The sequence below is a fragment of the Carassius auratus genome, chromosome 25 (assembly GCF_003368295.1).
Source record: "Carassius auratus strain Wakin chromosome 25, ASM336829v1, whole genome shotgun sequence".
In the NCBI taxonomy this organism is placed as follows: Eukaryota; Metazoa; Chordata; class Actinopteri; order Cypriniformes; family Cyprinidae; genus Carassius; species Carassius auratus.
Window position 1 is genome coordinate 16,482,372 of NC_039267.1, and position 24,709 is coordinate 16,507,080.

Genomic DNA, 24,709 nt, shown 5'->3' on the forward strand with positions numbered 1-24,709 from the left:
ACAAACGATGTTAAAAGCAGCATGTTTCCCCCTGCACTGCCAAACTGACAGCAGCAGACCTTTATGTGTGTGTGTGTAAGTTTTTCCCGACAGACACCCCTATTTTAGTTTTTACTTAGCAGAAAAGAGGTAACACACAGCTGGGACCAGTTCTTTGGATTTGCATGAGAAATGAGAATGAAGGGATATGTTTGATGTCACAGATGCATGCTGGGATTGGGCATACAAACCAACGAATTTCCTGTGCCCAAGTTGGTTTGCCGGGCTTCAGCCAGAGGTGAGAGATGTTGGGATGATGAAATGAACAAGTCAAGTAGTTCAGGTAAAATAAGAACATAATTTCAGCACACTACACACACACACTGGGTTACACGTAAACTTTGAGAAGCACCCACGTCACATGCTTTAGTGCAAAGCTCACAAAAGCGTTAGTTAGTTCGGGACGCTGCGTAAACCGGACCCAAACACTTACACTGGCCGGGTTCTCTGAGCCGTCGGCCCTGCGGCCCTGATTCAAAACAAGAGTCAGAAGAAACTTCATGAGCACTCACACACCTGAGGATCTGCTAACATGTGTGTGGTCAAATCTGGCTTGTGGCAAGTATGTCATTTCTTCATCTAAAACATTTGCTTGGATGCAATTGTTCGATAAGCCTAAAGTTGACTATTGGACCGCTCACAGAAACAAACAGTGCCAGTTTTCATTGTTCCAGAGAGTTTAATCTCTTCATAAGTCAACCTACAAAAATGGCCTACTGATGCTTCCATGTATTTTACTGCTGAAAAAATTACACACTTCACCTTTAAATGTAGGGTTTCATTTAGGAGATGAAATTCCTCCCATCCTCTCCCACTGTCACACCCTGGTTTATCTATATAGGACACTTCCAATTTACAGGAGCGCGGTCTGACAGAAGCTTCTCTCTAACGCCTGTCAGAAAGCTGTTCTCATATCAGCGGTGAGCAGGCCTACAACTCAATCTGTTGAATATTATAAAGGAGGACCTAAAAATTGAGGGGGGAAAAACTCGAGGGAAACAGAAAGGCCATCTGACCTGCCGTTGCTGATCTGTGGTGGAGAATGTCTGGAGTGGTCCGAGGGCTCGGAGCGGTGGTCCGGAGAACGAGAGCGGCTGCTCCTCTTCCGCTCGTGGGATCGGTTGGAATGATCGGAGGCCACGGAGTGGATGTCTGAAATATCTAGCAAAAAGATCAAATGATTTCACACCATTACAGGTGTTGTGTTACAGAATTCGAAGTGAACCTGAAGTATTCCTATTGGAATTTCAAATTCTTCCCTAAAAGATCCAAATGGAATAAAATAAGAATACACTCAGAATTACATAAAATAAATAAACAAAAAGATACATTTGTATTTTTATGTAAGGTTTAATGTTATTTTTTTTGTTTATCTTATAAGTTTTAATGTTGTTTTATGCTCTGGTCATTATAATTATTGTTATTTAATTTGTATAAAATGAATTAGTTCAAATATAGTAGTTTATTAATAGTTCATTTTAGTTTTAGTCAACTTAAACTTTATTTCAATTAGCTGCCAAGCCATTTTTAAAAGTTTGTTCAAGTTCTCTCATATTTATAATTTATTATATTTATATTGTATTTTATTTTAGCTTTGTTTTTAATGATTGTTACAAGTTACAATTTTAGTTAACAAGAAAAAACAAAAATTGTCAAAAAAAAGGTAAATACAATTTAAATAATATAAAAACAAAAGCACTACTGGTATAGAAAAAAATACTACAATATATATATATATATATTTTCAATGAGAAAAAAAATAATGCCACACAATTAGCTTGCTTTTTATGATACTGATAAAACAAATTTTAATCCAAATGCATAAGCTGCTATTCAAAAAAAAAAAAAAAAAAAAAAAAAAAAAGATTTTCAGTTTACTAAGCAGAACCAGTCAACAGCTTCGTGAATTAATTAATTTTTATTTATTTATTCAATTTAATTTAATTATTAAGTAGTTAAAGAATTACAGTGTTTACAGAATTACATTCATGAATTACATTCAGTTTCCACTAAATATTTAAAAGCCCCACTTGAAGGTATAATTGCACAGAACGAATCAAACCCATTTTGATGTGTGCTGTACAGAGACTCTCTCACCATCTCTGTCAGAGGCATTGGCTGAAGGTATGCTGTCATCCATGTCTGGGATATTGAGCAGGGTCGCCCTCTCGTCTCTCTGCACCACCATCTTCAGCTTGCCCTTTGACCTCTCGATCAGCTTCTTAGCATCGATCAGGGACAGATTCTCAGTCACCGTGCCATTAATCTAGATGAAGAGTATGATGTCAACATCATACATCTCCATTAGCAAAAGTCTGCATTCGTTCATAAATCGTCACTAAATCCGTCACTTGAGTCACGCTCATCACTTCACACTCTCTCCTCTCTCCTCCCCTACAGATTCTCATCTCTCTTACCTTGAGCACTACGTCTCCCTCCTGTATGTTTCCGTCTCGGGCTGCCAGGCTCTCGGGGGAAATGTCCTTTACGAAGATGTGGCTGGCCAGGCGAAGCCCGTATTCTGCTTACAGAGTAAACCGCAGAAACACATACAGAATGTTAGCATTTGTTAGCTATAAAGACGCTTTTTGTCCGACGTAAACCTGCATAGAGCAAAATGTCATTGGGTCTAAATGATAAACGGCAGCTATATGTTCTGACTGGACGTGATTAAGTTATTTTGTGCATCATTTACACTCTCATTTCAGACAAACCAGCAGGAAACTTGTCACGTCATGTTCACCTGTTCACATCAAGGACGGCGATTATAACAAGAAATCATTGCAAAGTTCACCGCACGAGTGAATAATTAGTTCGCACTTTCCTAAATTAAAACAAATATTTTTATCAATTTTTTTGTGATTATTCAAATCAACTTTTGATTCAACTTATATAAATTATATCAGACTTACTATACTATATTATTTATACTGAAAACGTTTATATTAAATTTGAAAAGCGTGAACTTAAATGCATCACAGATTTTGTTAATTTATAGTGCTGTTAAACGATTAATTGCATATAATATATAATATGTATATTTATTATGCATGTATTAATACACACATACAATATATATATATTTTAAATATGTACATGTATATATTTATATTCATATAGTATATAAATATATTTTATTTTTTAAATGGATCATATTTCTTCCTAAATATATACTATTATATATATGCTATTTAGTATTAAAGTGTCAGGTGACATAATAGTTTATAATAACCAGAACATTATCATCAGTTGGTGTGGTTGCTTTAGTTAATATTCATGGTGAGAATGAGCTTTTAGTGATGTGAATCAGCTTGGAAACAAGCGTGTTATAATTCGTAAGACAGAGTGATTGGGCGACACCTGTTGGCAGGGTCGAAGCGCCATGTTCACCTTCGTTCTTGCGGGACTTGATGAGGGTGACCTTGGCTGGGCGTGGGGGGAGGTTGGAGGACACAGAGTGGCGGTCCGAGCGTGGGGACTGACTCCTCTCTCTGGAGCCGCTGCGCTCTCTGTCTCGGTCCCTCCTCCCGCCCAGCCGGTCGCCCCTGCTGCTCCTCCGGCCCGTGGCTCCGCCCCCGCTGTAGGCACTCGGCCCGCTCCGTGCGCTCCGGGACTCGTAGATCTCGTCTTCATAGCTGTCGTCGTCCTCGTCGTGCTCAGACATGGTCTCGCGTTCACCCGGCCGCCCCAAGGGGATCTGCACCTTCCTCTTTCTCCTGATGGTCTGGATAGAGCGAGAAACAGACCGGATTATTCGCAACAATCTCAGTTTTTGGGCACACTTTTTAAATCTCTCTAAAACGTTCTCTTATGGGATTTTACTGCAAAACAGATCAATAAAAGTGGGTCTTTTGATTTTACTTTAGGCATTTTCCTTATTTAACACAAATGTTTACAAATTAAAAAAATCTTTAATAAATAAATCAAAATAAAGTAAGTAAATATAGTCTGCGAATACTAGAGAAACTTTTTGGCCATATTTTTTTTTATCTTTAATATGTCTCTAAAAACATTCTCTTATAAATTTTTGTGCAAAAATAAAAAAACAAAAGTAGGTATTTTAATTTTCCAATTTAATATAAATGTAAAAATATATATATATTTTTTTTCTTGTGTTTTCCTAATTTAACTTTAATTTTAAACAAGATGACAAATAACATTTTGTAAAAAAAAATATATATATATATCATATTTATCATATCTAATGTCTCTCTAAACAAATTCTGTTATGGATTTTAGTGCAAAATAAATAGAAGTGGGTCTTTTAATTTACACTAATTCTTTACTAAACTAAACGTATAAATAAATAAGTATAAGTTGCTTTAGATAAAAGCATCTGCTAAACGACTAAATATAAATGATCACTAGTCAAAATATTTTCAGTCTGCACTTTCCTAATTTAACACAAATGATTAAAGTACTAATTATATAAATAGCTAAAAACTCCAAGGCAAATTTGAAAACCTCTCTCTCTCTCTCTCTCTCTCTCTCTCTCTCTCTCTCTCTCTCTCTCTCTCTCTCTCTCTCTCTCTCTCTCTCTCTCTCTCTCTCTCTCTCTCTCTCTCTCTCTCTCTATATATATATATATATATATATATATCCATCCTATGTAAATTACCTTGTATGCTTTTATGCAGTCTTATGCTAATTTGACATGGCAATATTACTCTCCCATGGTGAATCTGTGGCTTAATGCAAGAAGCTAGAGTAAAAGAAGAAATAAAAAGGGCCTACATACTATTTTTGCATTCTTCCCACTTTTCCGAAGTTGCTGCACTGCATACGCATGATCCACGTTATCCATGGAGACGGCGTTGACCATCACCACTCTGTCATTCTCCCTGCCGGGGGCAAAGAGGGCAGAAAGCAGTAAGCAAAAGTGCCACTCCAACTGATCTCAGCGCAAGATGGAGCAAAGCTTGATCAGCAGCCCTGTGCGCTCATGCGTTTACATGCTAAGAAACTCCATCAGGGTGAAGAGCAGTTTTAGCTTATTTAATAAAACAAAAGAAGAAATATTATATAATATGATCATATATTATATAATAAAATGATCACAATTTCTGGTGTAAGTAGAGCATTCTGGGAAATAGATAAATAAATGTAATAAATTTATTTAAAATAAATAAACTGTGGGGTTAAAAGTCTGGATGACCATTAAAAATGCATTTAATTGAGACCAGCAGAGAAAATGCTTTTAATTCACATTTTTCTAATTTAATACAAAATGTTTTCAATACAAAATTAAATAGACGAATAGTCTGAGAGCACTAGTGAAAATACTTTCAATTTGCACTTTTCTAATTTAATCAAATGTATTTGATAACAGTAAAAAAAAAAATGACAAATTGAGAGCACTAATGAAAATGCTTTTAATTTGCACTTGCATAATTCAATACAATGGTTTTTGATAAAAATTTTTTATATATTTTAAGAGCACTAGTGAAAATGCATTTCATTTGCACTTTTCTAATTAATACAGATTATTTCCATACATTATAATAAATGATTAATCTGGGAGCACTAGTGAAAAATGCATTAAATTTGGACTTCTGTAATTCCATGTTTTCAATACGAATTCCATAAATAACCTTATACATCATTTTTTTTTGGAGTAAAAGGTTTAACTTAAAAATAAAGAAGAACATCAATAATCAATGTTTGGAAAATATGTTCAAATATTTGGGGAAATAACTAGGGATGCACGGAAATGTAGATTTCTTTCACGTTTTTTCCCTATGTATTTTTTTTTTCACCTTTGCATAAATGAAATACCCAAATTTAGCTTTTTACTGTTTTGTCTTGCTTTTCAAAGATAAAATCAATTACAAAACAACAATTTAAAACTATGCACGTTTTTAACATTCTAGCAAACATTATACCAACAAAGCATAATTTAACTTAAAATATTAATATTTATAATGTTGGAGCTTTTATTTTTATTTTTTATTTTATATTAAAAACCCCAGGAAGACCTCAGTGCTTCTTTTTGTTGACAACAGCAGATTTATAAATGATTCTAATTAAGAATCTGGGAAGATGTTTGTTGCACGTATCACACGGTGACATCCCTGTCAAAATTCATAAAAATGTTACTGAGCAGTTGACGAGTAACAGTTTCAGCACAGATTTCCCTTGTGTTTTGGACTTCAAACCCTGGCGCCGCGAGCTCATGTACCGCTGTCAGAATAAATGCAATTTGTGCGTGCATTAGAAAACAACATTCTGCAGTTATTTACTAATTGTACAAGGCAATTTTGTGATTTCAATCATCATACAGTAACCACCCCTTCCTTTTCTCTTTCCGAGACATGCGATGCAGTAAACACGTCTCTCTCTGTCGGTGCTTCGAATAGTTTTTGCGTCTTTCTCAGACAGTTGTAAATGCTTCCACACTGCTGTCATGTTAGCTACATTGGTGCACGCCTCTATTTGATCGCGTTAGATATTGTTCGCGTTAGTAAATTGATTCAGTCTTTTCACTTATTCAAATTATTGTTGGCTCATTCAGTTGCCGAAAATTTGGTGCATGCCTAGAAATAACCCTTAACACCTATGAGGGTAATTCATAAAATGTATATTTTAATACAAACAACACTTTCAGCAATCATGATATTAACAGTATTTCATTCGATTTTATCAAAAAGTATTCAATTCAACTCAAATGTTGGAGTTAAACTGGAACTGAACTGGCTTTCTCATGGTAAAGAGGGTCAGAGATGAGTCTTACTGCAGCAGGCCCTCGGCTGGGCCTCCCTTCAGCACATCCGAAATGACGATGGACGTCTCCCCGCTCTGAAAGTGAGGGTTATCCCTCCCGCCTGAGATAGCGATCCCGAAGCCAAACCCCGGAGCCTGCGAGACACACAACCACATGTTAACAAACAGACGAGGGGGAAACCAAAACATTCAAAACAGCCGAGAGAGAGACTGGAAAGATAAGAGGGGAGATATGGGACGAGAAGAGGAGGAAGATAAATGAGGGGATGTGATGGTCAGAGAGATACAGGGAGAGGGCTAGAGAAGGGCGGAGAGATAGAGAGATCCTATCACAGATATAAAGAAGAGAAAAACAATACGGACCTCAAGTCAGCAAACAGTGCTTAAACGAATCACTTAAACAATTTTAACAGTGACAGCTAACAGGTAATGTGAATTAATAGGTATTATACAGTAATGTGTTGCTGTTTGAAATGACACCATGATAACACTGTGTCCTAGACCAGGGGTTCCCAAACTTTTTAGCCCGCGACCCCATGATAAATGCGCTGCTGCCCCGCGATTTGTTCTGCGTGCAAAATCAGTGTTACAAGTCTGCATGAGCTGCTCGATATCCACCTGTTCTCTCTCGGAAAGTAACTGTGCAGCTATGTTGGGTTGAATTCGTTCATTATTCTGCCATCAGGAACCAGTCGAGTAAGTCTGAGCTGCTCACACACGTGCTCACACCCGTGTGCGCGCGCACACACACGCACACACACACACTCACTCATGCTAATCCGCTAGATGTGTCACTTTATGCTTTCCATGGTGACGCGTCATTGCTTGTCACGTGACATACCGCAGCAACAACAGAGCTGAATGAATGATCTGCTTTTGTCATTTTTCCTTTTTTATTCAAAATATTAACAAATTTGTTAGATATGGCATGAAATAGCTGATATTCCGATTGTCAAATATATGCAAGTGGAAGTGTTTTGTTGTTTAAACACCTTTTATAACGATCGCGTTAGTTGAACTGTATGCGCGATGGGCGCCGCCATCTTAGTTTGTGCCGCAGACGCAGTTCAGAGAATCAGATTTGTTGGATTTACAACACGTGAATTCATCCACTTCTCCCGAAATACATAAAAGTAAGTGGCTGGTGAACTGGGAGAATAATGGAGTAAACTTTAAAGTTACTTACACAATGTGTATCTGATATGAATAAAATGTGTCTAATTATAATGAAAAAGATTATTATTGCCTCTTCCTTTGACATCAGTGTGTATTTTACAAACTCTAAATGTATTGTTTTTTCTAGTACTTATATGTCTGAAACCTAAAATAAACATTATGTGGTTGAAAACACTGAAAAGTTGTGATGACAGCTCTGAGCGCACTTGTCTCTGGCTCAGCGCCAGTCAACTCGCGAGAGCACATTTGAATTTCACGTCATGCACTGACCGGTGTGGTCGTAACAGTTACACTCCAGGGACTAGCCTAGACTGACCACACCGGTGTGATCGTACGTGCGATGCGAAAGAGTTAAATTAATTGAAACAAAAATATATAAAGCCTATATCGAAATCATCTCGCGACCCCTGCGCCGGGGTCCCGCGACCCACCGTGGGGTCGCGACCCCTACTTTGGGAACCACTGTCCTAGACGACAAGAATCCAGCGACAAGCAATTTTGACGTCCACATTAGACGCCACGCGATAGAATCAAGCAAATATCACAGCCAATCAAAAGCATGTGTAGGCGGGGTCTCTCAGGGAAGTGCACTGCACTCGCAACAACATGGACAAGGTTAAAACCTTTTTAAAATCTTTAAATGTACACACTGAGTGACTGATAGCATCTCTGTTATGAAATACACTCGTTGGTTCGCACCGAGTTTTAACGTACATATTTGCTTTCATTTATTTTCAGGATCTGAGGTAAACAATCTGTTGTTGCTTTCAATATGGCTATAAATGTCTCGTAATATGATCTTCAAACACACATTGGACACATTTAAAACTTTGAATAAAGCACATAATCAGTACCAGAGATCATCATTGTCATAGTTTGTTATGTTGTTTCAGCCGTGACGTCGCAGAAATAGAAACCATTTGTAAATTAGAAATTTTGCGTGTTGTCGTCGCGGATAGTTAGGACAAAAACTCTGATTAACATGAAAAAGATACCTTTTATTGTGTGTTGCGACATCATGTCACGTCCATGAAAAAAGTGACTCAACACTCCCCAAAACATATTTAGTAACTTTTATTAGGGTGTAACCTAATAATGTAACATAAAAAATGTTTGCTCTGTTGTCCTGTGAAAATTCCAAAATTTTACCTAAATTGCAAATGTTTGTTTATTTGAACATAACTGTCTTGTTCTTGTTAAAAGACTTCATAAAAGTGTTTGACGAGTGTTTTTTTCTTGCCGTTTTGAGGAGGACTGTCCTGGATCGCTATCATGTTATCAGATTCCAAAAATAAAGTAGTCGTAATTAAAAAGAGTACACTGCATTTTAAAATACACGTAATCAGACTACAGTTACTTTTTTACATGATTATGTATTATTCTTTGTCATAGACAAGGTTTTGTCTTTCCAAAACATTAAAACACAAAAAAATTTTATTTCTTATTTACATGTAAAGCGGGGATTCCCATACAGACCTCTTCCACCTAATATATTCTAATATATGAACAAATCAATAACTGAGTAACACATTTGCATGGTCTCTGCTCTTAGATATTGGTTAATTATCACATGACATGTCGTTAAACAAACAGAATATTCAATGTTTTTCATTAAGTGTTCCATTTTGATTGTTGTTTGTTTCAAATTTGACATTCTTTATGTTTTTAATGAATTATTGACTTTTCGTTCAACTTACGAACTCCCTGTAGTTTCTTTACAGATGCCAGTTTGGGAAATATTTATGTTCAATACACTTCATGTTGTTAATAACAATGAATTAAATTTTTTCGTTCTCTTTGTATTTTAAATGTCAATATGGTACAAGATTATCCTATTAAAATCTATGTGATAAAGTCTTCTCCCAACAATGTGGTTTTCTGTTTGTTCGTCTTGTTCAGTTGGCAGATTTTCTTCCCTTGTTCTTACTGAAAGACCCCATAAAAGTGTTTAAGTAGTTTCTTTGTTTTGATATATTTCCTATTGAAATTATCTGTGTGCCTTCATAGATATTTTTGCCTTTTCTTCAAAATGCATTCAGCAGCTTTCATTATGGTCTAACCCTAAATATTACAAATTAAAATCTTCTAAATAACCGCACAATATAAATGTACCTGAGAAGCAAGATTTTTCATAATTCTTACAAAAGTGTATTTTGTCTTGTTCCTAATTATGCATAAAGATCCTGTAAATATGTTTGAAGAGTGGTTTGTTTCCTGTTTTAAGGGAATTTCCTATTGAAATAAGTTTTTCTAGAAGCTTTTTTTTTTTTAGCCAAACGGTAACTCTTTAAAGTCTTTTACTAATCAGAGTTTGCATTTCATGAGGTCTTTAAAACAAAAATCTGTTGATGGAACACAATACAACACATTTTATTATAAATTATATAAGATTACCAAGAGAATTACTCACAAGTAAAACAAGACAATATCATCTGAAAGATTCGACGGTTCGAGATGTTACACAAATTAAACCAACAAGTGTTTATACTGGGATTCCAGACACAAATCAAGAGAGATGATTAAATTCTCACCCTGTGTAGAGTTACAGTGTGCTGTTCCCATATCACGGTCTCCTCCATTGCTGCACTCTGTATTGAGAGAAAGAAAAAAAACAGAAAGAAAGAGATTAATAGAGAAACACACAAATCGTTAGATTACCATCAACAAGTTTAATTGGTTGCATTCCCACGTGGCCTAAAGGATGTGAATGCATTCATTAAAACCAAGCGGGTTACACACACATTCACAAACGTCTTTGAAGGAGTCTCAGCACTTAACATCCGTAGAAGCATTCGGAAATCCTCCGTAGTGTGTAGATGATCTTCCTACATGTTATGTAACAGACAAGGAAACAACGAAAGTGGTGCAATCTCATGCTATAGGCTTGAGGAGAAGAAAGGACTGGGAAAACGTCTCTGCTGATATCCACCGAAGCCACCTGAGGTGCTCAAACACTGATTTATTCATTTATTTCTCCATGGCTTCTGCAATGCAGTGGCCACGAATAGCAGATTCGCACAGTCACAGCAACAACGCCAACGCCGCACCAAATGGATCATAAGATCACTGGGGAAAAACGGCCCCAATCTAATCACATGTATCTGTATGCATGCGATAATGGTTGTTACTGGAAAATAAACAGCAGCAGAGTGAAGCGGAGGGTTTAGATGGGAGTTCATGGTTTAAACTGTAAGCATGAAGGACTCTGGGTTGTAGCTCTAGAAACTGTGCCGCCCACTCAATCACGCCTGTGGCAAGACCTCAAGTGAGGAAATCCATGAAGGATGAAGAATGTCAGCGGTGACAGAACCTGGCAGGATATCCACCACTTCTCACACACACACACACACACACACACACTCTCTCTCTCTCATCTATTATAGCGATTTTTCACTCTCTCATCATACAAGATTCTTAATTTCACTAAAGACTAAATCTGTCATGTGATCAACAAGACCTGAAAATTTGTTAAAACTTCAACCCTAAACTTAATGCTGGGCGGTATGACCACAAAAAATTACAGTATTTGTCGGTATTTGTTTTCATGCATGATTTCCCACTGATTGAGCGAGGAAATACTGCAGTGGATTGACATGGCATGCTATATTTTACTGTCATGATGAGTGAATATTGTAGAAAGATTCCAGGAGTAACTCTCATTCATAATCGCGACATCATCTGATAAAATCAACATGCATCTACACTAAAGAGCCGCTATGTGGTGGTTTTGATTACTTTTTTGTCTCATGCAGTGCACTGCCTGCATCGGAGTAATAATTCCAAAACAGTCAGTAAGCAACATTTACTGATGAATCTGCTGTGATATGGTCAACTGAATGAGCTGCTTCTCTGATGCTTGCTGCACAAAACAGACGACAAGAGAAGAAACACTTCGCAATCGTGGGGCAGCACTGACGACATCTTCCAACTGAACCATAGCTAAGGTTTTTCCAAAAAAGTCACTAAGTTTGTCAGTACATATACTCTATGGAAAAAAGCCACTAAAAGGGTCTGAAAGTGGCTGAATATAGTGCTGAAGTCGCTGTTGTTTAACCTTGTTTAAACCAGGGGTTTTCAACCTGTGGAGCGTGCAAGTGCACAAACAGATAGCCTTCTAAGACAGCAGGTGAATACCAATGGCTGTCTTGACAAGTATCCTTGTAAGCTCTGTCGGTTGTTTTAAGTGAATGTAAACAGAAAATAAATTATCAAATTTAAATCAGTATATTTATATGGATCCCTGCATTTCTTATGTAAATAATGTTAATCAAAAACAGCAAAAGAAAAGTTGTTCACAGCTTTAATGGATATTTGCTTTTATGTGATGTTAAAATTTGGGGGTGAAGGGTGTTGGTTGGGAGGCACATGTCCTAAAAGGTTGAAAAACCCTTGCAGTGTTTTAAAAATGAATATAAGAAAAATAAACAGCGGTATTCAGTATTGACTGGTTACCGCCCAGCAATACCTAAACTTACAAGCATGTTTATTTACTGTATGTTTTGGGAGGGAAAAAAATGAGTTTAAATCGGTGTTCATTTCGTCAATGAAGATGACGATGAAAAATGTTCGCTAACAAACATCTTTTCTATGACTAAGACGAGACATTGACGAGCTAAAACTAATATTTGATGTTAAAAACTATGTCAAAATTTATGCCGCATCTTTGTTAACAAGACGGGACTAGAATGTTATTTGAGGACTACCGGACATTCAAAAAAAATTCTATAGGCCACTGTCTTGTCTTTGAAAACATGTGTCCCTTTCATTGGATTGCAATCGGATGACGGGAGTTTGCATATCTAGTCTCAGTATGGCAGCCGCAGTGGATGGATAGGCTACCAAAACGTGAACTAGCGAAGGGGATAAGGTGACCAGATGTCCCGTTTGGGAGTCACAATTCGTTGACATTTTACTTAAAGTTAGCGAAGGCAGGACAGGTGGAATCGTGTCGATAGAAGTGCTCTTTCATCTCGAAATAAAAAGATTAAATAAAAAATGCCTGTCAAAATGAACTCTAGTGTAAATAAGTCATATTGACACAAAGTTAAAAAGAGTAATAATCATAATAATAAATTCTAATGTCAACTGATTCCAATTAGACTTAAAACGATTGTTTGTTATTTAATTCCAAATTGTATATACCAGATCTAGATAAATGAACTAAATGTACAACAAAAAATTAAGTGAAAAAACATTTTCTAAAATTAATAGTAATATTCTAATACGAAACAATTCCCATTATATAAAAATAGCTACTTATTCACACACAATTTTACTTGAACAATGTATTTTATATATATATATATATATATATATATATATATATATATATATATATATATATATATATATATATATATATATATATATACACACATACATACACACACACACACACACACACACACACACACACTTCAGTTGAGTATCAGCTTTATTTTAATTAACTTATTTTAATTAGTTTTAAGAATGATAACAACAACACTGTATACAATTTACAGTAATACAGGTTTTTGTAACAAATGGAAACCGTGATGAGAGGTTGATGGTCTTTAGTGTGCCGCCTGAACAATCGGCTCCTGACCCTGCGGTGAAAGAGGAAAGATAAATGACGTCCCCGTGTCACATCTTCACGAGCTGAGAGATCAAGTCTCTGTCCATCCGTCTGCTGCCTTTGACCTCGCAGATAATAACTCAGGTCTCGTCTGCTTCACGGCTCTGAGCTCTCTTCACATCGGGCCCGTCTCAATCCACACACATCTAGTTAGTGCAGAGATAGTTACACCGATCCACTATGCCCTGACAGAAAGAGTTATGGTTATCGGTCTCTTGCCAAGGCTAAAAAACGACTGTAACTCGACCGCACTCTGATCCCAACCGTGTTTTATAAAGCGCCCATCAATGAATTCTGAAGATCAAGCAGTTTTAGTTCGACTTGCACACGAATCAGACCAAACTGAATCTTTTTGTGGCATTTACACACCAGCCATATCTGTAGTCTCTATCGGGACCGGTTGAATATGCAGTTTCTTTCTGGAAGATCTGAAGTTCCTCACCATATTGCTCTCTGAATGCATACATTATATAAATTAATTAATATAAGAGTTCATATAAAACCCAGAGGAAGAAATAATAGAGAGTGAGAAGAGAGAGAGAATTGTGGGAAATGTGCTGACCTAGGGGACGATTAACGCAAGCTTAACCCTTCACCTGTGCCCTGCATGGCAATGAAGAGCTGCTGGGATCGATCGGTGCTATTAACTTATCCTGCATCTCATATTGTAATAATATTACACAATTTATTTTATTCAATCAAATAAATGGTGCTAATTTTCCAATCAAAATGTGCATGAGACATGGGTTTTAAAAATTAGACAAGATTTGAAAGGAATGCATGAACTGATGAAAAAGTATACCTTGAATCAAACATACTTTAAGTTTTAAAGCAATGCAATCAACGCTTTAATCCATGAGCCTGCAATGCAGCAGATCACTGCAACTGAATGTGACTCAACTCAAGCCAAGATCTAGAGTAATCCTTCAAAATGATACAAGGATTAAAAAAAAACCTGACAAGGTAGTTGAGCAGAGACAGCTACAAGAGAGATTTCATATCAGCCCCTGAAATATGCAAGAATCGAACCTGAGTCGCTGTGAGCACAACAGCTCCTTTAGTGAACTGGGACATGACTCTGATTCAGTCAGTGACTCCACATCGCTGCGTTCATCCCCTAACAAGCCCATTTCATCACATGGGAGGAAGTGGATGTGAAATTCCATCCGTTTCTTGTACAATCTCTTCCTCTGTCCCTTGTTGAATGTTAAAAAGTGTAAACGTTCAGTGCATCCACCAGAGATGGCCAATTCCAAGTGTTCTGTAACTAATGTTACTTGCGCTGAACGAGCGCACTCGAGATCTGTGAGATCTGCCGGCCGGGGCATTAGACAGTCACTCTATGGAACAACAGGCTGAATCATGGAAATCTTCTGTACAAGAAAAACCAAACAGTACAGGGAGACTGTAATCCAGCGAGTCTAAGCCTCAAGAGTGACTGTAATACCGCAAGTGAAGGTCCTTGAAAGATCATTAACATGAACGGTTTATTTGTCTTTTCAAACATGCATTATATACTCTATGCAAGCATTCAAAGGGATAGTCCTTTAGGAAAAAAATTGGGGGGAGAGGGGCGTTTTTGTTCTTGTTTTAGACAACATCACAGGTATTCGTCGTAGTGAATGCACTTTCATTATGCACTATGACAAACTCAGTAAATATTTATATAAATATATTTTAGCATTTAGCTTAGAAACATATTAACATGCAACTACTGAAATAGTACCGCTTCTGGTTTGAACAGTCTATTTTCTTTTTCTTTTTTTCACAGAGAATGCAATCCCAGAATGCACTGCAATGAACTTGGTAAAAAAAAAATATATATATATATACTCATTAACTCTGCATTAACTCCTAACATACTAGTGTCCAACTCCACTGATATAAATGGTGTATTCCTGACTTTTGGCCAAAATTTCTATGCATCATTATGTGTCCTTTGCGGAAATGCAATCCCAGAAATGCACTGCAAAAAGCTCAATGGACAATGAGAATGTTTTTTATGCTTATTAACAGACTATTTAACGAAACATGCTAATATCGGACTCATATCGTGTTTTGAATCTCCACTTGGTGTTGAAGATTTCTATATCGCACATTTATGAGGTTCTGTATCATCTATAATGCCACCTAAAATGATACCTAAACATGTAGGCAGTGAACAGTGAGGTAGCTTACTAGGTTTTGAACAGAGCTTTGGATTTATCTTGTTAACCACAACATTACTCTTCCCTCGGCTCCTCCTCTCGGTCTAGGCAAGCTGCCAGCTCCACAGTTGGAGGGTAAGAAAAGAAACTAACACAGGAATTACACAGCATCAAGAGACGTACAAATGGTTTGTTGTCTTAACCCAGACAGCTTTAAAAATATATAAGCTGTAAAGAAAATACAAAGGCCTCTATGTATACATAAAGGTATTTTTCACACAAAGAATTGGCAAAAACCCCACCTGAGGGGAAACACAAATATGGTACTTTGGACAATCTTAAATATTCACAAAGAGCAGTGTGCAAACCTAAAGCCTGGCCGGGAAAAGTTTGCACTATAGAGAGCTAAAGGGGGGTTGATAGGATTTATGCCCATCTTAAGGCTGATCGGCGCTTTAAAAACGCTGATGCAACATACCCTGAACCATTTTGTCAGAATTTATGGGTGGTTTTCATTGGACAGCCGAAACGCTAACAAAGGGACCACTTGATTCCTGTTGACAGTAAATCTTAGTTCACAGTTTCTTCTGAAGTTTCAGTTAAGTTTACACACACCGGAAAACCACTTAAGAGATTTACCAGTTGGCTTTTAATGGAAGAACATGACTGGGCAATAACCATTCCTAACTTTTACAGTTACATTCAAGACTTTAGTTTGGTTCTTCAGCTGCTGAAATTCAAATAAGCATATGGACAACAAGCTCTGATTCTGTGTTCAGGTTTCATGTTGCTGCTATAACTGAAAAAAGGTCCATTTTACTTTGGTTAACAGCTAAAAGAGGGAAAAACCTAATGAGGGAGCATTTTGAGGTTGCGATTGTATATGTAAAGATTTGTAGCTACTTGCGCTAATTGCTCTTGAAAGCAGAAAGCATGGACTGAGAGGGAAAAAGAAGGTTCTCTCATTTTGAAATTGACTGCTGTATCTTGCACCAATCATTTGTCAATCAACCTTCTTCCTGTAACTTCCAAGCAGGATTAAACATGAAATAAAGATAATGTAAGTAATAGTAGCTAATAATTAAAGAATTAACTCACCCCAAAATCAAACTTCTGTCATTAATTACTCACCCTAATGTCGTTCCAAACCCGTAAAATCTTCGGAACGCAAATTACGATATTTCTGTAATGTATGACGCATATGCGCGCGTTCTCTAGAATGTAATTAACATAATCAGCAATGTTTGTGTTCAGGAGAAAGCGTAATTTCTGGAAGTGGGAACAGTGCAGCTGCGTTGCATTTCGTCAAACATATCTTAATTTGTGCTCCGAAGATTAACGTAGATCTTACGGGTTTGGAACAACATGAGGGTGAGTAATTAATAGGGGTGCTCCAATTAATCGGCTACCGGCAATCACTATCGGCTGATAATCGCTTTGGGATGACTGATCAGCGGTCTCTATAAGGCCAAAAAACAAATGATCTCAAGCTGATGACCTTCTGCTGTGAGAAGTTTTTGTTTTTACAGTTTCTCACCATACTATAAAACAACCAGCAAGTATGTATGGAGCACAGGCGACCTTCACTTTTACTCCATGTACTGTCAAAAATGAAACATGACAGAAATTTCAGGATGCCCATAGGCAGTAATAAAACTGCCTCATGTCATACGTGTCATAAAAGGATTCCTTCATGAAGGGAATCACTGTAACGACCGTCCTGCCGCTTGAAACGTATGAGAGCCCAGTGGGCTCCAGATTCATTTTGACAGATTTCCTCAATCAAGAGATTCCCACGCTAGAGATAAAACTTCATTGCATCAATTCATCAACCCGCTCAAGTAGTGAATTGCTCATCTGCGGAAAGTCGTGATGACAAGGTTACGAAACAAGTTATTTGCTGATGATGAATCACTACTGCGCAGACTCTGGATTCAAATGAATCATTACTGCGCAGACTCTGGATTCAAATGAATCATTACTGCGCAGACTCTGGATTCAAATGAATCATTACTGCGCAGACTCTGGATTCAAATGAATCATTACTGCGCAGACTCTGGATTCAAATGAATCATTACTGCTCAGACTTGGGCTACAAATCATTCGCTATTGCTCAGAACTGGGCTACAAATGATTGACTACTCCACAGATTCTGGCTCCAAATGATTCGCTAATGCTCAGACTCGGGCTCCAAATGATTCACCACAGTGCAGACTTGGGCTCCAAATTAATTACTACTGTTTGTCTTGGGCTCCAAATGAATCTCTACTGCTCCGTCTCGGCCCCAACTGAATCTCTACTGCTCAGTCTCGGCTCCAAATGAATCGCTACTGCTCAGACTTGGGCTCGAAATCAATCATTACTGCACAGACTTGTGCTCCAAAATCACATCAGCCATACTGGGGTGATTTGGATTCACTTTTCTATAGCCAAAAGAAGTGGAGTGTCTATTTTGTGCAGGTAAAGTGGATAATCTTCAACATGTAAACATGTCAGCAGTGTAGACACACATCACTGTCACCCAAAATGATGGTAGAGAACATGTACAATTTAATAGGCCGAAATACCAAGAGGTGACTTTCTGCTGCTATTACGACTGGTTTATTTGATCGCCTAAGAACACAAAACTACAAATAGTGTTACCAAAAACCCAAATTTAATTACTGAAGCATTATTTTCAGGTTGTTAAAATCAGAATGAATTGGTAAATTCCCACTGGAAGTTTAATTGGAATTTTAATGAGCAGAAGAGGAACTTCTGTTTTGGACGTCTAGTAATTGACACATTGTAAATTGTAAAAAATTTGAAACCTACATATTTTTTTCAAAGAGGACACTGTGCCTGTACAAGTGTAGTGTAAATCAGACTGGATAAATGCATCCACTGTTTGCACACATTGTAATTCTAAATCTGTGTTCCCAGGAGGACAGGGTGCACATTCACCTACACCTTGGTCAATCAAATCTTCATAGTGCAGAAAGAACACTGGCTTGACTGGCAGCCAATGCTCTATACTGTCAGAGATCTGGAGGCATGGGCAGCCATGGACCCTCTCACAGATGGATCGGACAGCTGAACACAGTCATAATTAGAGGTAAGGGCCAAACTATTCCAACAGGAATCTACCAAAGTCATTTTAATTAATGATCCAGAACAGGGGTGGAAGGGGTTATCAATTCGGAAAAGTCAATTATAGGAAGATGCACAGATGGTGTATATATCTGTGGTTTTTATGTTACGACAACTATATGGGGGCGATCTGACAGGGAGAATGGTAAAACTTGGATCTGGAATAATTGGCTTGCAAGCGGCATGCAAAAATCCTTGCACAAGTTCAAATTTGGCCTTCTAATAGTCCGACTCTGGAGACTCTTTCAGAGATAACGCCAACACCTGAGATTACAACACCCCATTAAAACGGCTAAGGATATCTGCATCATTAGGGTGCAAAATGTGACAGAGTTGTGTGAGTGATTCTTTGCTTACCACCAAGAGGCCTCTTTGTAATGCGTGACTGAGGCATTGAGAATAGTAAGTGTCAAGCTCTTTCTAACTGCTAACAGTCATTACTATGCTGGTGTGAACTGAGAGGCAGGAATGCAGCATCTTTTTAAATCTGGATATGCAGCACATTATCCTTCACCACAGGAGAGTGAACTCGAGAGAGCAAAACGGAGGAACCAAGGAGGAGGATCTAAAAATAGCTCTTGTTGTCGCCATCGGGTTCAGATGCAGGGAACTAGCAGGGCCGCGTTGCGGACGACATGAAGATGACGTTCAGGGGAGACGGCAGGAGACACGCAACTGGATTAGGCTAATGCATGGTGTCGACAAGTGCTATTAGCGAATTTCAATGAAGTGGTGCAAATATGTGCAGGTCTGGGATGATATCGAGCTAATCCAGAAATGAACACAGCGGTACCAAATTAGATGCTATGTTGGCCACTGAAAAAAAAGAGGAGCTTTGATTCACAAAGTTGTGGAGAAATGAACTACTTTTCTCTCAGTGCAACAAGAAGAAAATAGTGTTCACAATAGCAGAAAAGTAGGAATGCACAATACTTAGGAATCACATCGGTATCAGCTGATATCAGTATTTTTATCGTTATTGGTCCCCATTGGCTCATTTCCATTAATGATTGGTGAATTTTATTGTTTTCCATCATGGCCAAAAATAGGAAATTAAATTTCCACTGCAGACCCTCACAACTGCCTGTCAAGGTCAATAAGTGTCATAAAATATCAGATAATTTTACTTTTTCATGACATGGCAGGGCTAGTTTAGGTTTTCAAATGCTAAGTGGTTCAACTCAACAAAAACATAGTATTTATGAATTAAAACTTGATGAAGCAAATTAGTTTACACTGAAAAATAGATCTAAAACTTACAATAAAATTCGAAATAAATTACAATAACGCAAATACCTTTAATAATTCATGGTAAATATAACCAAGAATATTCAGCTTTTAAAGAAAGTTGATCAGGTCTGTTTTGATCTTGTGTTAAATTTAAATGTGAATTAGTAACTGGCAACATACTTTACCAAAAAATTACAGAAAACCGTACAGAAATCATCAGGTGACAATCAAACAAGGGTTAAGTGTTAGCAAAGCCAGATAAAGCAGGAGCTGCATTGGACAGTTTACACAGATGCACCCAAAGAACACTGCGTATGTTGACTAGAAGCCAAAAGAAGATGAGGGTGGAAAAACATCCAAATGTCTCTCTTAAACACACACACACCACCTTTGGATCTGGCATCAGTCCGTAACACGTAGGAGCGGATGACTGATGACTTCAGAAATGGAGAAAGATGTGTCTCAAAGTGCTGACGATGGCTAAAAGCCCCAATCCAGGAGCATGTGATCCAGCTATTCAAATGAAGGAGCAGGAAAGCTCACAGCAAGTGGACGTGGGGACGCACCATGGCAACGTCACTGCAGATTTACGGTGCTAAAGACATGCCAAACACTGCAGCTAAATGAAAACTAACAGCTTGCTTGAGTCTACCCTCCATTTGCGCAACTGCCGGAGCACTTGTTGTACTCCTCTGAAGTATTAAGATCCTAAAACACACCAATACCGGAAGTTTTAATGTGTTGCATTCAGCGTTTCGGAGCCGAAGAGGGTTCAGCTTGAATGCAAGTTACTTGCTTATGATAGCAATCCAACGTTATCATGAAAATGACAACAAGAACGTTACTCACAGCCATTAGATCATCTCAGAAGAGCTGGAAGCATATCTGTAGCTTTCTTCAGTCACACGCATGGTCCAAAACTAGGGTCCCGCAGATCCCGTGTGCACTCCAGCAAGCCTCCAGCCCTCATACTGAACCTGGCTGATCACAGCGGGATCCCCGATTCAATCGGCACGAGGCGGGGGAGGGAGGAAGATAGTGCAGAGAGAGGGGGGAAGGGAGGGAGAAAGAAGTACAGACAAAAAAAGAGAGTCCCAACCCTTCCCCGATGTATCCAGCAGTGGCCAGCCGAGAACAGCAAGTTACTGTTCAATCACTTCGGAAAACTGATAAGGCGCATCCACCGACCACATTGATTTGCAGAGCAGCCCAGGGGCTTTTAAATAGTACTTCGCACACTTCCAGTAAAGTTGCATGGGTTACAGTTTAAGCTCGCCGACCTCTTCATGCCAAACGTGAAGCGCTGAAGTAAATCCCCGTGGCCTGGCACCGTTCGAGAGAGTGTGTGTACTGAGCTGCAGCAGTGCTTCACTGTAGAACGGCTCTGCTCAGGAGGAGCACAGATTCATTCTGCAGTAGAAAGTGCTGTATCGGTGTTAACCCTTTCAATGCCGAAAGAGGAGGACAACACTCTGAAATCCCTCTAGTACTCCACTGGTGATGAAGCCTGCAGGTAAATGCAAATACTGGAGCAGAGCACAGAAGAGCTGTGACGGTGGGTGGTTTTTTTACCACTGCGGTGGTAATGGACCAACTACTGCCGGTGGTGCGGTGTTGATAGGCTATATAGAATTAATATTAGTTATACATGTGTATATATACATATATATATGTATACAAGCTGTGTATGGTGTTTGAGGTAATTTGTCGAAATAAAATTTGTATTATGCTTGTTATAAAATGCATGATGTCACGTGCACAGCCCTACAGCAAGAAAATGGAATGCTTTTGCTAAAGGTTTTCATAATGTAATAGTTTTTTTCTCAGTTCTTAGGTGTAGATATAATTTTGAGGTAGTTGTTCATGCATTTGGTCAGTCATAATCCAAGTTAAACAATGAATCTCTTTCCCATATAAATCTCAAAATACCATACAGCCAAAATTGAACAAAATTGTCATTTATCCACCCTCATATCATTCCAAACCTATATGGCTTCATGTTTCACGGAAGAAACTATGGATGTTTTTAAGGATGCTGGGAATCAAACATCAGTATCTTCTTCAATGTTCCACAGAAGAAAGAAAATCACATAAGGGGACAATTAAAAATTTTCGGTGAACTATCCCTTTAATAAATGAATAAGTTTGGCAGTATATTATATAACACTCAAGTTCAAAAGATAAAACAATAAGACTTTAATGTGGATGAACCAAGAACAGGAGAATGCTTTAGTGGCACCTAAGCTTGATCCATCACACTTGAAACCCGTTGTGTATATGCCTGCCTATAAACTCCCTAAAAATGTTGGAAACGCAGTAGGCATGTGTAGCACTTTTGACAGGCTGTCAGGCTGGAATGCAAGGCCCAGAGTGACAACAGATTCCACACACATTTCCCTTTCCTCGCTCCTTCAGGCTGTTAAGCACAGCTACAACATGGGACTTCTTTACTATCAATTGAGGCAGCAGAAAATTAGTGCATTGACCAGGTGCATATGTGCATATACCATGTATATTGCTCTTCAAATGCTGTGTGGAAGGTGATCTATTGATAGAGGCAAATGGTGAATAAACAGGTATTTCTGCCATTTGAAGCCCAACCAACTAGTTTTGTGCTTGTAGGATGCAGGTTGTGTCAGGTTTGCTAAAACATAAGCAATGTTATGTCCTAAGGTATTTGTTAGTTATTTAATAAGTTTGCAAATTAGATTCAAATTTCATAGACTTTCAGATGGATTCATGTGCCGTACATTGAGTTCAGTGCAGAAGTACCATCTTCCTCAGTTTGGCAACATGAGACAGTCTGGCAAACATCCGTTTTGTCAGCTATCTCCATACTGCCAGCTCGCTGCACCTCGTTCTGAAAGCTACTCAGCAGCGTTGTGACATATGTCTATGCTAGAGCATTGAATGTAGTAGATATGCAGAAAAATGTCTGCACTTCGAAACCACACTGATAGGAGAAGATGCTTTTATATAGCAGCAGACGGTCTAAAAACACAAACTTGCTATAGCAATCTGCTGTTTTAGTGGTCACCCAAAAAGGATTTGCTTTTGCATTAAAAAAAAAGATGCTGGAAAAAAAATGGAAAACATTTTTTTGAGTTGGTTTTGTGAACGTAAACAGCTGATGATGAAAACACATATGTAACATTACACTGGATCTGTGCATTAGGTCTTAAAGTGACGGCAGCCTAATATTCATGCTGCTTTCTGTGTTGTTAATGTTTAACAGTGAATAAAAAAAATAAAAATAAAAAAATCATTCCCCAATCTGAAATGGATAACTTTTGTAAACTGAATCTTTATTATTTATTTTTTATAAAGAGAAACCTTTTTAAATTCGATTTCAATTTCGGCACCTGAACTGTTCAGTTGTATTTACTTGTGCTATTTTCATTTGCTCTTATTTTACTACTGACTGGCTTTAATAATGTTTGAAATCTATATTAGTTAGTCTAGATGTTTTTGCTGTGATTTTTATGTTAAAACCATAGGCAAAAGAATGCTTTACAAAAAGGTAAATATGTTTGATATCTAATTGTTTGACTTCATTCTTTTATATCTAAATCGGGAATCATTTACATATGGAAATTTTAAAAGAATTGGATTTGGAACAGCTAAAATTTGAAGGATTCCCAATCCTCCAGACAATCCAGACTACTGTGTGGAAACCAGTAACATGTTTAGGGTTATGTTAATATGAACTGATCCTAAAGCAGCATGTAAGACTGACATCTTCCACATTCTCTTAAGGACTTCTTTGGGGGTGAAAAACAGGAAAAACGTGACACCAGTGAAGCCTCCACTGTATTGAAAATGCTATATATAGCTGAAGGCTGCTGATTCTACAGTATTATAAAGAGCCCATAGGTAATGATTAGGGCTCAGGTTTCACGGGAGCCAAGGGGACATGGTATGGATGGATGGATGGATGCTGTAGTTCATTTCCATTCAATGACCTCTGGCGGTGACATTCACATAGGCTGGAGAAAACGTGCATGCAAGTGGATTTTTATGTTCAGTAGGAATGTAAAAAACACTTTCACAGTGCAAGTAAAATCTTGACACCAAGGCCGAAAATGACTAACGAAAAGGAAATCAGAGGCTATAAAAAGCATCCAACAGAAAGGAACAATTTCTGAATGATAGCAAATGATGTTGCTATAGTAGCCTTGATTCCTCAAGGACATTTAATATCTTCTATAAGCTGCGTCCTCCATGGAAAAGTGCACTGCATAAAAGTGAAAAAGGTTTGGAATTAAATGAGGGTAAACGACAAAAGAAATGTAATTTTTGGTTGAACTATCATTTAAAGACTGCTGCACCTGAAGGGTGCTGGATCTTGTGTAGGGGGAGTCATTGGGAGGCAGTTATTTTAGGATCTCAGCTGGTATCAGAAGGAGACACAGGGAATCTCTGATGATGGCCAGACCGCCGGCAACGTCACACTTGTGCCTGAAAGATCACGTCAGGGATCACTCACTTCCTGTCATTCCACTGTGACATGGCTAACTTTAGATCGCTCACTTAATGGAATCACATGCTTCAACTCACACAAGTTTACAAAGCAAGAACAGTTAAAAGGTCCCGTTCTTCGTGATCCCATGTTTAAACTTTAGTTAGTGTGTAATGTTGTTGTTAAAAGTACAAA

The 24,709-nt window shown here is 37.9% G+C and overlaps 1 pseudogene; it reads right to left on the minus strand.

The window, feature by feature from the left end:
- LOC113043533 (tight junction protein ZO-1-like) overlaps positions 1-24,709 on the minus strand; it is a 124,591-nt pseudogene that overhangs the window by 26,740 nt on the left and 73,142 nt on the right.